Here is a 19,135-nt window from a genome sequence, read left to right as displayed (position 1 = left end):
ACCCTGGCAATGTTACTTGTGTGCCAGCCTGGCACTGCCAGGGTGCTCAGGTGGCATTGCCAGGTAAGCAGAGGCACTACCAGGCTGGCATTTTGCCTGTCCGAGGAATCAGGGCTGGGGGTGCATTGCCTGTGTGAAGTGGGGTGCAAGGGGTCTAAGGTTCCCCTTCTAGGTGAGTTGGACCATTGGGGGGTCTGGAGTTTGCATTGGGGGTCGAGAGATTGGGGTGCCGTTTGGCGAGCAAAGCTCCTCAGTGCAAGAAATGCGACTGAGTGCGACCTCAGGGGAGAGTTCCATGCTGGACCAGCAGAAAAAAACAGAGTTGTTAGATAGCAGGGTCGTTCACGATATTATAAGCACTGGGAACAACCCTTCGATTCCCGGCTGGAACGGACTCTCTTTTGTTGGTTAGATCACGCCCTATAAAAACCCAGCACAAGGCAAAGCTGCTGTCACTTTAATAAGGTATACCACATGACACCTCACACTCTATTTTCAATCTGCTGTGGACATCCATGATTTCAAAACAAGACTGCTTTCTGCAGCCCAAGACTTTACTGCCTTGACTGGATGGCTGATTCAAACTTTGTCTTCTCCTAGCCCAGAGCAGTTTCTAGGAGATCTTCCTTATACAGCCAACACAAATCAATGCAACATCTTGCCTGAACTATAATTTTCCCTTTCATCTACTATTCCATTATCCTCAGCATTTCCTTGAACTTAACTTTTCCAAAATATAAAAGTCTTTCATGTTTTCCTACACCCTCCAATTTTGGGATCAAATAAAATTCAGTTGCCATCCTTTGTTTATTTATTAATCTCTTGTAAGGTGTAAAGGTTTCTTACTCCCCTTTGAAGCATAACAGCTGAAAAATGTCCATATATATCTCCTAATGCAAATGTCTAAACCTAGCCTAGATACTTATGAAACACCCCAACCAGAAAATCTCATTACAAATGCATGCATTTATGCACCTTTACTCTTCCATGTCTTAAACCTGCCAGTCAAATTTTTCCATTAACCTTTTTCCAACTTAATTAAATAATTTACAGACACAGGCATACAACCTTCTTTACAGAATAACACAATATTACAATATTCCCCCAAAATATTAAAAAAATATATCCATTCTCATACTTTAAAAGTGAAAATTGTTTCTTTCGAAACTTAAGGCTTCGAAAAACCAGTCATACATGACTGTTTCATTGATGCTTTTGATAATTGCAAAAACTGTTTTATTGGATTTCATTTTTCCAATGGGTCTCAGTAATTATAATTAACAGATTAGTGAATGGATGAATTAATCTTAGTCAAAAGTTAAATGTGTGGAAAACACAGTCGAGAATATTAGATCTGGAGTTAATTTTGTAAGTTAGGATTTGCCTATAACTCATATGCCTGAATTAATTACCAGGTGGCAAATTGAGTTTACTGCAAAGGTTCACGATGTTTTCTGTAAAAGCATGACAGTTTTCAAAAGATTATTGTGCGTTTTTGCTTAGTGCTTTAAAAAGCATTCGGCAAAACTTTTCCTGGGTTGCACCAAGTACTATGGTAGGCACGATAAAATATTCTTTTCTCTCTGGCCACGATGGCGGGTTTTTGCACCATATTGTCCACTTCCCAGCATATATGCAAAACACACCAGATCACTGACAAGTAGGCCCGGATTTGCCCTCCACCCTGTGAACTTAGTGCTTCTTTGCTCTGGGTGTCATAGATAAAAGTGAGCAGCAACGCCCTCCAAAAGAGGACAGCCACCCAGTGTCACAAGAGGATGAATGATCTCCATTCCACCAGGCTAAATCATTCTTCTCATCACTCTCAACTCTCACACTCACAAACCATTCACACATCCAGCTCAAGAGTCATCACCACTCACTCTCTCTCAAACATCCTCGTCTCCCCTGCCCATTGTGCCCTCACACCATCCATGGAACACTTTACACATACCAGGTATTCTTATCATCCGGCCTGGCAGGCATCCTGCTTATACTGTCTCCATGTAGGATAAGCCAGCCCACAACAAGCGGGATGTATCCCAAACTGTGGGAGGCATGACTGAGTTGAAGGACCTCATTTTGAAAATAGAGCCATATAGCTGGCTGGCGATGATGTGGACAGTTCCTGCATAGGTAACGAGGTCAGAAGCGCTCAACCAAGTGAGAATCCTGCATTGCAACATCCATCAGACAACCCTGCTGTGAGTGATATCTCCTGATTCACAGTCCCCTGCCATGCCCTAATTTTCTCTCTTTTCTCTCGCAGGCACATCCAGGAAACAACCAAAAGTGGCCATGAGCTAGACCATTGACTCCAGCCCCAAGGACACCTCAAAAGAAGAATTCGCAGACACACTAATTGAAGACCCATCACAACCTTCACGCACCCCCTCTGCCAGCCTGTGCAGTGACGTACCTTGGGTGGGGGACCTAGTTATACATTAGCCTGGGGATCACAACCTGGTGTGCACATCGCACTGTATAATCTACAGTAGGGGGAGATAGGAAATCCAAGGGTGCCAGCACTCAGAGGACAGCTGGAGGCCAGACATCTTTGAGTCCGAGTCAGATGCGGAGCCTGGGGCCTTGGCTCCATCTCGGTCATTGGAGCAGCAAAGACAGACTCGGCAACATCGGGAAGGGTTGTCTGCACCCCTCAGATTGCAAGGCACGATAGAGGAGTCCATCTGCCTTCAAACAAAGGTGATAGTGGCAGCTGCCATGGAGACCAGGATATTGGTCCTGCATTGCTGAGGGAGCTGTACACGATCGCTGAGGCATTTACTGGATTTCATCAGTGCCAGCACAAGAGGAGTGCGAAGGGAATCTCAAACTCACTCCAGCTGCCCTTTCTCCTCACGGAGCTAGCCAGGGGCCTTCAAGCACCCATAGAGAGGAGGATCATCAGTTACACATGCAAAGGCCATCCACCCACGTGTCTCTGAGAGTGTCTGGACCATCCAATTCTCCTTTTCCTGTGACCCTGGCAGCTCCAGCTCCACAGGCCAAAGAGGGGGCCACTGGCAGAAGACTGTACCCCAGAAGCCGGCTGGAGCCCTCCAGTTCTCGGCCCTCCAGAAGGCGTCTGCCAAGGTCATCACAGACGGGGTGTAGTAATCAGCAGGTTGCTTCCATATATCCACTGTGACTATCAGGCGAGCACTAAGTTGGAGTTAGGACGATTAGGAAGGTGTATTTGTACAGCATGAGAATGGATGTTAATCACTTGTACATAATGTTCATGATTGCAAATAAACTCCCAAGAAGTCTCCTTGTCTGTGGCTCCTTGTTATGATGAGCAGTGTTTGTACCATTCAAATGTGAAACCCTTGGGCGGCACGCGGCACAGTGGTTATTCAGCTGCGTCACCACACTAATGGTGTCTGCCGCCTCTTCTGCCTCTGTTCCAAAACTACGTAGATTCAACGTGTCGAGCTGCTTTGCAGCCAGCTCACTAGCGTGACATATTTAAATAGCACTTTCAAGTTGCAGGTCTGTTTCCCGCAGTAGGCGCTTCCGCACTTTATTATTGGAGATTCCAAAAACAACCGGTCTTGTATTAGTGACGACTGGAGTGTGCTGAAGTTATCGTGACTGCATGACTGTGCCTTCAATCACAAGTCAGCGAGGAAGTTATCGAATGCCTCTCCCGCATTCTGGGTGCGCATACAGAACATATAGTGCTCAAAGGTTTCGTTTTTTCTAGGGGAGCAATGCTGACTGAATTGTTTAAGCATTGCTTCGAAACTCTTGCTGTCAACCTCATTTTCAAATGCAAAAGTATTGAAGAACTCAATTGCTTCAGGACTTGCCACAGTGAGCAGCAATGCAATATGCCTCTCATCGGGCTGTGCCTGCAGACCAAGGGCTGCAACATAAAGTTTAAACTGCTGCTTAAACACCCACCAATTTGTGTCTACATTACCGGTAAGTCAAAGCTGTTGAGGTGCATTGATACCTTCCATTCCAGGCTTCGAAGTTTTACCGTGGGTTGAGCGCAAGATGCCAGTACCTTGCAAGGTCAGTCGCAAAGATTGGTTTTCTTTCTTATCCTACAGAGTTACCTTCAGTGGTTTGGATTTTTTTCTTTGTACAAAGTCTTCAAGTTCTTGTCAAATCATGAATCCTAATACCACAAGGTGGAAGGTGTTGGTTGCCAAGAATTAAGTTGTCTTCTTGTGGAACGACAAAGAGAAGGTGTAATAATTTGATTCACCATTAGATGGTGGCAGAAATCCTCCCGTGGAGCATTCCATTTCAAAGTAAATCCATATACAAGGCAAGGTAGATGCCGAGCTCCATGTCTAATAATAGAACTATTGAGAAATCAGTTTAAATTAAATTTCTATCAAAGACATTAAGTTGCTCAGTAAATGGAGCAATATCAACTGTCATATTAAGACTATTCATTTGGAAGCTTAACAATGACACACTTACTGTCAGCTACAGTAATGCGAAAGGACAGCATTAAGTTACAGGACATGGCTGTCCAACCTGAGGGACGCAGAGCAATACCACACTGCATGCTAATTGTGAGCATAGAGTTCCATGCACCTGTCCTCTGCCCCTCAATTTGTAATGTCGCAACAAGCACCATAATGTGTCAGCAGTGGTAGCACTCTTGTTTCTGAAGTAAGGTTGTGTGTTCCAGACCCATTCCAGGACATGTAGAGCAAAAATCAAGGCTGACTCTCCCAGTATAGCACTGATGGAATGCTGCACTGTTGGAGGCTCCATCTCTCGAATGGGATATTAAACTGTGCGCCCTGTCGGGTAAATGTAGAAAAAAAAAGAAATCACAGAGTGCTATTTTGAAGAAAAGCAGGAAACTCATCCCTGGTGCCCTGGCCAACTTTGGCCCACCCGACAGTCAAGTATTCTTCCTCAAACTGAAGCCAATTCATGGATTTACTTGAGTAATTGAAGTGAGGCTGAAAAGACGTCAGAGGCGAGAAATTTGTTACGAAAACTTGCCTTGATTCCCTGGGGCAGGCAGTGTCTGAGTTTCTCTTCGAACAGCTACGACAATAGGCACGATGGCAGTCTGAATCTGTATTAACCCTGGACAAACCCACCAGCAAGACGATTCTCTTCACACTACGTGGGAACAACAAGTCAATGCCTGAGCAAAGGTAGGTGACAAATTATCAGTTTATTTGTTTTATTGTCAATATGTCAAAAGAGGATAAAGACTGATCATTGGAACATTTTCAATTTAGCTTTGACATGCAAACTGATTTCAAAGGGTTATTTCCTGAGAGGGAGAGAAAACAAAGTAGGATTGGAGATAAATACACAAACACACAGACATACAAGCAGGCTGAGTGACAAAATAGCAGCATTTTACAATTTGTGTTATATATATTTGAAAGTATATATAATACAATGCTTGCTAATATGAAACGGTAAATTCTTCAATTTACAACATGCAATGCCATGGGAGCTAAACTATTCTTTTCCGTGGGGTACAGTTGCTTGCACTCAGGCAGGATCTGTATCTTCAACCTTTGTTGAAGGCCCAATCTTCACTGTCTAGGGCCTCTATTGAAAACCCAGTCTTCCCTGTCTGGGGCTTTCCATGAAGGCCTAGCCTTCTCTGTCTGGGGCTTTCACTAAAGACCCAGCCAGCAGTGCCCATCTGCCAGTCAGAGAAGGCCAATGAGTCAGTGAAGCAGGCATTGTAAAGGCCAGAGAAACAAGACATTTGTTGTCAGATAGAAAATCATGAGTGGTCCCAACTGTTCAGTGACGACGCTGTGTATATTAACCCAAAGGTTACTCGGGAAAGGTGGAAGATCCACTTCCCCAGGGACAGGAGGTGGTGCCCCACCTCGAAATAAAATCTCAACATATATTGTGGAAGTGAACAACTGTGGAGTCATCAGGATGAATTTGGCTGCAGAACTACACGCGTGGGAATGACTTTATTTGTTCACCAAGATGGGTACCCTACAACTCCTTAAGGGTTAACAAATGTATAAGTGTGAGGCTGGGGTTGTTGTTTGGGGTTGGGGGGGGGGGTTCGGGAAGAGTCCAAAGTTGGTGGCAATGGGGTGAGATTTCAGTAATTCCTAGCAAAGGAATGGTTGCACCTTGGACAACAGGCAGTGGCGACTTTTGCAAGATCATTCCAGAGTAGCTAGATGCCCTCGGCTGTCCCACGCTTGGATACTGTGCCTGTTATTAATTTGGGTAACTGACATTACTCTTCCTTGTTCCTGCAGAAGAGAACCTACATTGCAAAAGAAAGGTGGCAGGATGCCATTCCTCACTATCCTCAAGCCCATGGAAGAGGTGGCTTTGGGACTGGCAAGGCAGCATGATGGCCATTCCATCTCAGGTGGTCAGGCAGGACTGCAGGCACATGAGTGAACATTGTATTAAGGTGGGAACTGATGCCCAATCAGGAGAGCCAGCAAATATATCCATGATTGTACTGATCGGGACAGTCAATCTCAGGGGCTGGTTTAACACAGTGGGCTAAACTCATTAGTGGACATGAGAGGGCCTAAAGTGAGTATGAGGGTAGCAGTTTCTGTGTCCTCCCTCCGCTGTACATATAGTGATCTGGACACCAGCTGAGGGTTCATTTTTGGAATGGATAATCCTTTATCTTTCCGTTCTCTTACACAGGCCAACAGCATACACAGGGAGCCGGCATCTCCAGGGGACAACCGTCCACCTCTAAGTAGAAGGGGGCTACATCAGAGGATGCAACATTACACCATTCCTCCACATGCTCCACCAGTGCAGATACGTTGACTTCAGTTGGTCTGCTCAATGTCACCTCAGGTCACCACTTAGCTGCTGTTGTATTTCCTCTGCTTCTTTCGAAAGTTCGTTACTGGAGTTAGTTGCCTTCTCATTAGTGGGTGATAGTTGTCACCAAAATCCAACCATAATGTTGCACAGGGTGAGGTGAAAAGCTAAACCACCCAATAGTCCCTGAGTATGTTGGTGCGATGGCTGCTCCCAGGTTACTGAGGAGAAACCTGCAGGATCTGTAGACCAGTTACATTTTGAGGGGATGGAAGCCCTTCCTGTTAATGAAAGACACTGACTGGTGTGCAGGGCCTTGATGGTGATATGCGTGCAATTGACCACACCTTTCATCTGGAAAAATCCACTGATGGTTCTTACTACTAATAATATAATAAACGCTTATTGTCACAAGTAGGCTTCAACGAAGTTAAAAAGCCCCTAGTCGCCACATTCCGGCACCTGTTCGGGGAGGCCGGTACGGGAATTGAACCCGCGCTGCTGGCCTTGTTCTGCGTTACAAGCCAGCTGTTTAGCCCACTGTGTTAAACCAGCCCCTGAGATTGACTGTCCCGATCAGTGCAATTATGGATATATTTGCTGGCCCTCCTGATTGGGCATCAGTTACCACCTTAATACAATGATGTGCCACTGATTGGATAATGCCACACATGTCTTCAGCAGGCCTGGAATGAACCCTAGGTATAAAGGTTAAAGGCCACAGTGCCCCTCACCAATATTGGTATCGGATGACTACCAATACCAATAGCGCTCGGTTCATCCATCATCACAGCTAAAGATCTGTGATGGCCTCAGGGAAGAGATGCAATTTTGATCCATCTCGTAGCTCATCCTTTGACTATACACCCTTGCTACAGGGTACCTTCTTTTCTATGCTGGAGCCTGCTTGCAGTCCTCTCTGCAATCTTCTGCCATTACCCCACTCTGCAACTGCCCTTGATGGTGGCCAGGAGGTAGTTGCTTTTCAAATCTGTGCGTACGCCAGCTCCCACCCTCTCAGGTTCTCCTCCTCATTGGAAGATCTGCCTCCTGAGTGCCGATGCCTATGGCAGATGGGTACTGCTGGCTTCAAAGGGTAATGTTTCCTCCAACCAGCTCACCCCTCTCAACCCCCTTCCAATGCAGCAGCCAGATGGCACCCGGGAGGCTCAGACATAAGGCCCTGGCCCCTGAAAACCCCTCCTTACTGCAATATCCTCTGGCTACACCAGCCTACCTGTGAAGACAAGCTGCCTCACTCAACCAGGGTGACCAACTCTTGGCAAAACATTTAAGGGACACTTAGGCATTAGCATGAACCTGTAAGAGTGGAGGGTGGGGTAGGAGGAGGGGGGCACTGATAGAGCTGTGAGATCAGTGCTGTGGCTTAGTGGAAACTTTCAGGCTACTGGAGAGAAGATTGACGAGGAGGCCCAGTGCGTACTGTGCATGCACAAAGTTAGAACATCAGATGTATGGTGAGGTACCCTCAATAACGACGCTTAGAGTGTAAACGGTAAAGAAGGCTTTATTAGACTAAGAACTATGCCAGAGCTGAGACATGTGCTGACTGCTGCACAGCCCATGAGGCAGCCCTTTATATATGGCTCACAGATGGGCGGAGCCAGAGGCGGAGTCCCCAGGATTCCAAGCCCGGTCTTAAAGGGGACATCACCTTACATGATGATAAGGCAGTAACCGTTCATCACATTCACCCCCTGTTTAAGAAGAGTCCGGCGGGGGGTGAAGTGCCATCGTAGGTCCATCCGTCTCGGTGGCCGGATCGTCCTCATCGACCTCCTCAATTCGGGCGGTGGTGCGGCGGGCACGGACGTCCCGGTTGAGGGCACATCCGGGAGGACAGTGGTCGGAGCGTTGGTCCGGGTCGGGGCAGGGGGACTAGGCAGGGCTGGGGGTAGCGGTGCCGGCGCCGGCGGGGTGTGTAAAGGGGGGGTGCAAGGGATGGCGGTAGGTGCTCACCAACGGGGGATAGGGCCAGAAGGGGGTGTGTTGTAGGGGGCGCTGGATCCTGCAGGGGAGCGGCGCGGGAAGGGGTGTCTGTGGTGGGGGATCCAGCGGGTGCCAGATCCCGGAGGGAAACGGTATCTTGCCTGCCGTCGGGGTACTCAACGTAGGCGTAACTGGGGTTGGCGTGGAGCAGTCAGACCTTTTCGACCAGGGGGTCCGTTTTATGGCTCCTCGCGTGCCTCCGGAGAAGAACAGGTCCCGGAGCCATCAGTCAAGGTGGAAGCGAGACCCCGGAGGTAGACTTCCTGGGTAAGACAAACAATTGGTTGTGAGGGGTCTCATTCGTGGCCGTACAGAGGAGTGTAGGGCATCGGGTAGGACCTCCTGCCAGCGAGTGGTTGGGAGACTTCTCGACCGCAGGGCCAGAAGGACAGCCTTCCACACTGTCGCGTTCTCCCTCTCCACCTGCCTGTTTCCCCGCGGGTTATAACTGGTCGTTCTGCTCGAGGCGATGCCTTTGTTGAGCAGATACTGACGCAGTTCATCGCTCATGAATGATGTACCCCGGTCGCTGAGGATATAAGCGTGGAAACCGAACAGGGTGAAGATGCTGTGCAGTGCCTTAATCACAGTGGCTGAGGTCATGTCGGGGCAGGGAATGGCGAATGGGAAACGGGAAAACTCATCGATCACGGTGAGGAAATAGGCATAACGATTGGTGGACGGGAGGGGCCCCTTGAAGTCCACGCTCAGTCGCTCAAAGGGACCCGAGGCCTTCGCGAGCCGAACTTTGTCTGGCCGGTAGAAGTGCGGTTTGCACTCCGCACAGACTTGGCAGGCCTTGATCATGGCCTTGACCTCCTTGGTTGAGTAAGGTAGGTTGCGGGACTTGATAAAATGGATGAGCCGGGTAACCCCCGGGTGGCAGAGGTCATTGTGGATGGCTTGCAGGCGGTCCTCCTACGCATTGGCGCATGTGCCGCAGGACAGGGCATCTGGGGGCTCGTTGAGCTCCCCTGGACAATACTTGATATCGTACGTGTAGGTGGAGAGTTCGATCCTCCACCTCAAAATTTTATCGTTTTTTATTTTGCCCTGTTGCGTGTTATCGAACATATAGGCGACTGACCGTTGGTCGGTGACGAGGGTAAACTTCCTACCGGCGAGGTAGTGTCTCCAGCGCCGCACAGCCTCCACAATGGCTTGTGCCTCCTTTTCGACTGCAGAGTGTCGCACCTCGGACGCGGTGAGGGTTCGGGAGAAGAACGCTACTGGTCTGCCTTCCTGATTGAGGGTAGCAGCCAGGGCGATGTCTGATGCATCGCTCTCTACCTGGAAAGGGATGGTTTCATCCACCGCGTGCATAGCGGCCTTGTTGATGTCAGCCTTGATGCGGTTGAAGGCCAATTGAGCCTCAGCCGAGAGGGGAAAAATGGTGGTCTTTATGAGTGGGCGGGCTTTGTCCGCATACTTGGGGACCCACTGGGCGTAATAAGAGAAAAGCCCCAAGCACCGTTTGAGGGCCTTGAGGCTGCGGGGGAGAGGGAGTTCCTTAAGGGGGCGCATGCGGTCGGGGTCGGGACCTAGGACCCCGTCTTCCACGACATAGCCGAGGATGGCTAGCTGGGTGGTGTGGAAAACGCATTTGTCCTCGTTATAGGTCAGGTTAAGGGCTCGGGCGGTCTGGAGGAACTTTTCGAGGTTAGCGTCATGGTCCTGCTGGTCATGGCCGCAGATGGTGACATTGTCCAAGTACGGGTATGTAGCCCGCAAACCGTACTGGTCCACCATTTGGTCCATCGCCCTTTGAAAGACGGAGACCCCATTTGTGACACCGAACGGGGCCCTGAGGAAGTGGAAGAGCCGGCTGGCTACTTCGAAGGCAGTATAGGGGCGGTCTTTTGGTCGGATGGGGAGCTGGTGGTAGGCGGATTTGAGGTCGACCGTGGAAAAGACTCGGTATTGGGCGATCCGATTTACCATTTCTGCGATGCGAGGAAGGGGGTACGCATCAAGCTGCGTGAATCGGTTTATGGTCTGGCTATAATCCACGACCATCCGTTTCTTCTCCCCGGACCGGACTACCACCACTTGCGCTCTCCAAGGGCTGTTGTTAGCCTCGATGACCCCCTCTCCCAGTAAGCGCTGGACCTCTGACTTGTTAAAAGCCATATCTTGGGCACTGTAGCGCCGGCTCCTGTTGGCGACAGGCTTACAGTCGGGAGTGAGGTTCGCGAATAGCGAGGGGGGGGCGACTTTCAGTGTCGCAAGGCAGCATACCGTGAGGGGGGGGGCAAGGGTCCGCCGAACTTCAGTGTCTGGCTTCGGTGGCTGCACTGGAAATCCAGTCCGAGCAGCAGGGGGGCACAGAGGTGAGTGAGGATATAAAATTTGAAACGGGTGTATTTGGCGCCCTGGATCGAGAGATCCGCAATACAGTACCCCTTGATTTGTACCGAGTGGGACCCGGATGCGAGGGCTATGGTTTGGGATGCGGGATGGGTGCGTAGGGAGCAGCGCCTGACCATTTCAGGGTGGATAAAGCCCTCCGTGCTCCCGGAGTCGAAGAGGCATGCAGTGTCGCGCCCGTTGACCTGGACCTGCATCGTAGAGTTCTGCAGGTGTTTTGGCCGAGTTTGGTCGAGGGTGATCGCACCCACTCGCGGGTAGTCGGAGTCCTCAGCCGAGTCGGACTCGTAAAATGGCCACCGCCGTCGGTCGCACGTGTCGGGTCGAGAAGATGGCCGCCGACAAGATGGCCACTCCCATGATTAGCACGAGGCTAATGACGCGTCAGAAGGAGGTGTGTCGGGTCAGTGCGCAGCAGCATTGCGAGGCCTGCGGGCCTGAGAGCCCGATTTCCGGGCCGGCTGTTCTTTGTTTTTCTGACCCCTGGGTTTGGCCAGGCAGACCCTCGCAAAATGCCCTTTCTTCCCGCAGTCGCTGCAGATCGCGGAGCGGGCTGGGCAGCGTGGGCGTGGGTGCTGGCCCTGCCCGCAGAAGTAGCACTGCCCCCATGGTGAGCGGGTCGCCGCGTGGTGCAGGCCTGTAATATGGCTGAGTCTGAGGAAGTCCGGGGGGGGCTCACAGAGTCCGCGGGGTACGTACCCAAGTTATGTCGGGCCACCTCCAGCGAGGAGGCGAGCGTTAGCGTGTCCTGGAGGTCTTTTGTCCCGTTTTCAAGCAGCCGCTGCCGGATGTAGGTCGAGCGGATGCCGGACACGAAAGCGTCTCTGATGTGCAAGTTCATATGGACTTCCTCTGTCACATCCTGATGGTCACAGTCCCTGGAAAGTGCGGTGCGTTTCTCGACGAATTCGTCTAGCGATTGCCCCGAGCGCTGCCGGCAGGTAGAGAGCAGATGCCTGGCGTGTACCTCGTTGATGGGTTTGACAAACCGCTTGCGGAGTAACTCGACTGCCTCTTCATAAGTTGTCGCCTTTTCGAACGTGGCGGAGATTCACCCGGACGTGGAGTAGATGCAGCTTGCGTGGCCCCAGGATGGGAGTCTCTGCGGAGTCCAGGTAGGCCTCGAAGCATCGCAGCCAGTATTTTAAAATTTCCTTCGCCTTCGGTGTCCGTGCTTCCAGATTGAGCTTCTCTGGTTTTAGGCCTGCGTCCATCCTGAATCTAGTTTAGTCTAATAAATTGAGGTACCCTCAATAACGACGCTTAGAGTGTAAACGGTAAAGAAGGCTTTACTAGACTAAGAACTATGCTAGAGCTGAGACATGTGCTGACTGCTGCACAGCCCATGAGGCAGCCCTTTATATGTGGCTCACAGATGGGCAGAGCCAGAGGAGGAGTCCCCAGGGTTCCAAGCCCGGTCTTAAAGGGGACATCACCTTACATGATGCTAAGGCAGTAACCGGTCATCACATACGGGAAATTGGCTGACCTGGTCTCAAAGAATCTGGGACAAAGGACAAACGGCCCAACACCCGTATTATCCCATAAAGTTTGGAATGATTGATCACTTTGCACTCGACAGTTGCTGAATGCAGCACTGACCAGAGCTGCTGGCCCATTGCTTCCCTGATATACCTGTCAGGTCTCTGACGTCCCAGTGGTCCCCCTGCACGTCAAGGAAAATTGGAACAGGCCTGTAAAATCCTGGTCAACGTGCATTTGTTTTCAGATCTGTGTGCCATTTCAACTAGATATTTAATTCGCCCCTTGTCGAATCGACACCTAATGTGATGATTTCTATTTCAGCATCCTCCCATATGTGTTTATGTCACCTACTTCCCCCGCTTCTACACCTTACCACCCCCATCCCTCCTCTCCGTCCCCCACCCATGCCTCTTCCAACTGCAAAGCCATCTTCAAGGGGCTGGGAAATCCCAATCACTATTTAGCCTCCTACCCTTTCTGTTCATTCCAGGTTGTTGATCTCTCTGATTTTGCAACCTGCAACATTCACCGATACAAAACTCTTCATAGTTTTTCTTTAATAACCGAGTCAACCTCAGAGCTTTCTCTACCCTGGTATCTTAACTGTCCCTCATCATAGAATCCCTACAGTGGAAAAGGAGGCCATTCAGCCCATCGAGTCTGTACCGACCCTCTGAAAGAACATCCTACCCAAGCTCACTCCCCCGCACTATAACCCCATAACCTAGCCTACACATCATGGACACTAAGGGGCAATGCACCTAGCCTGCACATCTTTGGATGTGGGAGAAAACCACAGCTCTCAGAGGAAACCCATGCAGACAGGGGGAGAACGTGCAAACTCCACAAAGACAGTCACCCAAGGCCGGAATTGAACCAGGATCCCTGGCGCTGTGAGGCAGCAGCGCTAACCACTGTACCACCTTGCCACCTCCTAAACAATGATTTCATATTACTGCTATCACTTGAGTAAATCAATACTGTAATCGTTCCATGAGGTATAATTTTTATGCTGTTCTATATTTTCAGCACATTTAATTAGTGCTAAATTAAACTTGCTATTTTGGTGGTGATGGGCCACTTTTAAATACAGAAGCATCTTCTCCTCAATTGTCCATTTCTAAAGAAACTATTTATTGCATTTATCGCATGGCAACTGATACCAAAGTGTTAAGAAATAAACATCTTTTTATAATGTTACATTTGAAGAGGTAAAATAATTCTCAAAATTTGTATCTGGCAGCAAGACTTCTATAAATATTTAGGGAAGAAAAATTAGATACTGCATCTTATAGACTTTATGTTGTTTTTTGATAGCCATTTTAAAACCGTGATTATTGTATTAATTTGTTTCAGGACGTGAGAGATGCACGAGTAAAGAGGGCCTTGTAGATGGAAGTCTCATGCTAATTAAGTGGATGAATATTAAATGATAAGAGGCTCTAAATCAAATCTCAGTTGTTTACTCGTGTCATTGCATTTTAATTAGTTTAATTTATGTTTTATCAAAGTATGTTTTGGAAGCAGATTGCTCCATTGAACACAGCCTGTGGTATTTAAACATTTTTATTATCAACCATATCAAAATAAAATATTTTTTACATATTGGCTAATTTGTGTTCAGAAGTGAGTGATGTCAGCCTTTGGGAGCAGAACACTTCCAAGCAATTGTTCTGTAAATATTAGCATTACAATGTGTTAGAACTTTTATTAATTCCATTACACTGTTATTTTTAACAAAGGTGTTAATCTCCTTGATAAGAAATACTGGGGAGAATTCTCTGCCGGCGGGATTTTCCATTCCGCCAGCAGCGCACCCCATGGTTATCTACAATAGGAAATCCCATTGTCCGTGATGGGAACGGAAAATCTCAAGAGTGTACTGCCAAAATTTCACCAGCACATCTCCTGTCCCACCAGGGGCGACAACACTCTTGACCACTGCTACACAAAAATCAAGGGCGCCTACCGATCCATCCCCCGACCGCACTTTGGAAAATCAGACCACAAGATGGTGCTCCTTCTCCCGGCATACAAGCAGAAACTTAAAAAGGAGAATCCGGTTAAGAAGGCCGTTCAATGCTGGTCTGTGGAAACAGAAGAGCTTCTACGTGACTGCTTGGAGTCAGTGGACTGGTCCATATTTAAGAACTCAGCGACCAACCTAAACGAGTATGACCACCACTGTCACAGACTTCATCAGCAAATGTGTGGATGACTGCGTGCCAAAGAAAGTAGTATTCACTCTCGCTGGGGCAAAATCCTGGAACTCAATCCTGGAACTCCCTCCCCAACAGCCCAGTGGGTGTACCTACACCTCAAGGACATCAGCGGTTCAAGAAGGCAACTCACCACCATCTTCTGAAGGGAAACTAGGGATGGGCAATAAATGCTGGCCTAACCAGCCAATGCCCACATCCTGTAAACTGATTTTAAAAAAATTTAAACATTTAAAAATCCATAGAAACTCAAGTGCCAGTTTTCACACCTGGGGGCATCTTATCTTGTTGGGTTCTCAGCCTCAGAAAGACAGAGGAACATGGAGAACAAGAGGGAATGACTGTTTTTTTATTGGCCAATAAGCAGAATGCTGGTGAGAGCAGATTCTCTGTTGGAAGAGATTAGGCTTGCAGAGATTTTGAGATCCAAGATGTCCCCAAAGGGTGCCTTACTGCTGGAAATCTGTTCATTGGACTCAGATTGAGTGTTGAGATTTTTAAAAGGACACTGGAAGGTTCACCCTGGTGTGGCAGGGAGAAAGGATCCTGTTGGAATGTTGGAACTTTATTTACAAGACTACATATCTGCGGAGAGTGTGACACAACACACAAATGTAGCATTGTGTTTTTGGTTTTCTTAATTGGCCAATGGGGAAAGTATTTTGTTGTAAGAGATCTTGCGGTGCAGTGGGTACCATCCCTGCTTCTGAGCTAGAATCTCGGGGCTCAAGCCCCACCCCAGAACTTAATGGCCGCAGGAGATGTGTTCATAATTTGGCCACACAGGTTGCCTCATGAGATGTCTCGTGGCAAAATTAGGTGTCTCATCGCAGTAAACTTTAGTGGGTAGATTGATGTGATGTGCCCCATAGGTCATAGTCACAATCACAATTGAGGTCGCCATCATTTTCTAGTTGTTGAACAGGTCTATGCCCTGTGGATTCAGTTGATTGCTGCCCACTGGATTCCTGGGGGGGGTCAAAGCCAGGGATCTGTGCTGTTTGGTCAGTGATGAGCCATTGGCTTTTTATGCTGCATGGAACATTAGCGGCTGTTTCATGGATATGGTAAGTGCATTTTTAATTGATTTTGTGGTAAGTTTTATTTCAAGTCTATGTCTCTGTGAATGTAAAACTCGCTGTTGCTCATAGTTTCTTTTTGCCCCAAGCAGTGTGATGATGTCACAGGAAACATCAATTTAAACTCAGGTAAACTCAGGTAATATGTTTTAACTCTAGATTAATCCAAAGAAAATGGCTGGCTTCTTTAGTTGTTCCATACTTCTACTGCTAGTTGTTCCATATTTCCACCATTCATCCGCCGAGCGGAGAATCCCGCCCAAGGTGAATGGATTTTTCCATTGTCTGCGTCTTGTCCGAGGCGTTCTTGCGGAGGGCGGGGAGGAAGAATCCAGATCATTGTGTGGTGATTGGATAAGATTCACACCAGTCATTAACAATACATTAGCCGGCATTTCACATAATCCTGCCCGTGTGTGGTCATAGTTGGCAGCAAGGAGGTGGCCACGGCAGCAATGGGCAGTCACTGGCTTATGATGATTATCAGCAACAACCATCAGGCTCGCAAACACATCCCTGAGGACTGATGTGACCTTCATCTGAATTGCCACCCAACCTCTCTGGCCGCTGGTCATTCAAAGTTTTCATGAGCCTCTGAGAAGTGGCTGCGGACACTCGGGAGTCCACGGAGCAGGTTTGAGGAGTACTGATCAAGGAAATAAATCCCAAAACATCATAAGAAACAAGTAAGAAAGTAATTTACATCCAATTTCGCATTGGTAAGGGAGTTAGGGCAAGCCTGCCTCCCAGTAACATTTCTGGACTCTCACAATCAGAAGAGCTGAGCAGCAAACATATTTACACAGTCGAGTGTCAGGTCGGCGAACTCTACACTGAGAAATCACGTGATGTCTGATTTCTATTTACTAGATTTAACACCAGTCATGTGGCAGCTGGCAGCTCTGCAGAATCTGCAAAGCTTCAGAAAACGTGTTCGCCGGAGGCATTAAGATACGTTGAATCCAGAAATGTAGAATAACGAAACATCTCAAAGGTGTAGAAATCTGATTTCTTCAGCGCAAAATGTTTTTTCCCTCAGATTCAGACTTACTCAACACAAAATGGATAATCAGGTTTACATATATGTAATATATGATCACTACATAATATATATATTATTTATATTTAAAGATGTTTAGCACTTTATATTGCTGCCATAGGTAGTCACCCAGTTCTCCCTTAGTGCAAAAGGCATGTAGTCTGGGAAGTGACTGCGCACAAGCTAAAGCTGTCAGTTGCTATTAACGTGGGGAGTTAGTGTTTGCACTCAACAATAGATTCTCCACATTAAACAACACAACATAAAGCTTGTTCTCGTCATATAAATATTTTGTAGAATTCACTCTGCAATTTCTGTGTTAACTCTCCAGTTCCACGGCATCTTCTATTTTGGTACACGTGCAGATTTGACCGCTTTGCGCTGAGCATCTGACCCAAAGTCATTAGTGTAAATTTGACACAGTCCTGGGCACAACACTGAGGTCTGGGTTGTCATGATATGCTGACATGCACATAATGAGCACAGAGAACAGAACATAACCAATCAGCAGGCAGAACACTTGGGGGTGGTTCCCCACTACAAAAGGCATGAGGCACTCACACTCCGCCTCTTTCCACTGGGGACATCTACAGAGTGAGTCTGGTGTATATATCACATAACACCTACAGCACGTGGCGAAGAGCTAGTCTAGTTCAGTCAGGCAGAATAATCACACTTAGGTTAGCAGAGAGTTGAACTCACAGAGAATTGTGCTAACTGTGTGACAGGTTCAATGAATCAAATTGAATTAACTTCAAGGTCTGGAGTATATTTCAGTTTACCTCAGGTGGTTTACCTCAATCTGTTCCGTGACGACCAGCAAATGTATCCCGGCACCATGGAGAAGATCCAGGCTCCTCAACAGCTGTGGACCTCCGGCAATCTCAGTGCCAACTGGCGGACTTTCAAGCAAAGGTTTCTGCTGTACATCGAAGCCTCAGACCTCGAGGGTGCATCTGATACAAGAAAGGTCGCGCTTCTCCTCTCAACTGCGGGGGATCAAGCCTCCAACTCTTCAACTCGTTTAACTTCACCGAAGGCCAGGACAAGACAATGTTTCAGGCCATCCTGGACAAGTTTGAGAGTCATTATGAAGTGGACACCAATGAAATCTTCGAGCGCTATATATTCAAACAACGCCTACAAGGTAAAGATGAATCTGTCAACTCCTTCCTAACTAATCTCCGCCTGCTAGCGCTGTCCTGCAACTTTGGTGATCTTGCTGACTCCATGATCAGAGACCAAATCGTTTTTGGAGTTCACTCTGATAGAACAGGTTTTAAAAATCAAGCATATGACCCTGTCAGTCGCGATTGAAACATGTACAGTGCATGAGCACGCCAAAAATCGGTATTCCCAATATAAATCGGCTGAAAATGAGAAACTTGCCTCCCACGAGGCAGAGAGTGTGCAGGCCATCGCCCGGATGCAGTGCCTCAGCATTGATGAAAGCGGCCATTTTGCCCGCTCTTCCCGGAGCCCCACGCATGCGCGATACGAATGGGATAATGAAGCGAGCGAACACCACACTGCGCAGGTGCGAACATCTGCCGACTGCACTGCGCATGTGCGACGACGCACAGAGCGTAACAACGTCATGACGTGCCCGAACTGCGGCACCGCCTACTTGAAACACTGCCCTGCAAGAGGCTGGCACTGTTTAAATTGCAGAAAGCCTGGACACTATGCAGCCTTGTGCAGGTCTGCACCACCAGTCAAGGGCCAGCGCTCCCAATTCCAATGCAGGCGCGTTCGGAGTGTCCAACAAGGTTACAGGATTCTGATCCTGGCAGTACAACGGATCCAGAGGACGATTGCCTGGAGTCCCCCTACCATGTGGGCATCATCACCACACGTGAACATGCCTCACCGACATCATCACGGAACCTGCCCATCCTCACTGTGGTTTCTGCGGACGAATGGCGTGTGGTGATGCAAGTAAATCAATGCTCTATGCAGTTCAAGCTGGACACCGGTGCTTCTGCCAATCTCCTTTCACAGGCAGATTTCAACCGCATCAAGAAGCCACCCAAGCTCCTTCCAGCAGCCTGCCAGCTCCTGGACTATAACGGCAATGCCATCACAGCACTGGGATCCTGCCATCTGCTCGTCTCTAACAGGAGCATTCACTCAAGGCTAAGGTTTGAAATCATCAAGCCAGACAGGGCCTCCCT

Source organism: Scyliorhinus torazame, chromosome 15 (assembly GCF_047496885.1).
Source record: "Scyliorhinus torazame isolate Kashiwa2021f chromosome 15, sScyTor2.1, whole genome shotgun sequence".
Lineage (NCBI taxonomy): Eukaryota > Metazoa > Chordata > Chondrichthyes > Carcharhiniformes > Scyliorhinidae > Scyliorhinus > Scyliorhinus torazame.
The sequence above is the reverse complement of the archived record's forward strand: the minus strand, read 5'-3'. Positions refer to the sequence as shown.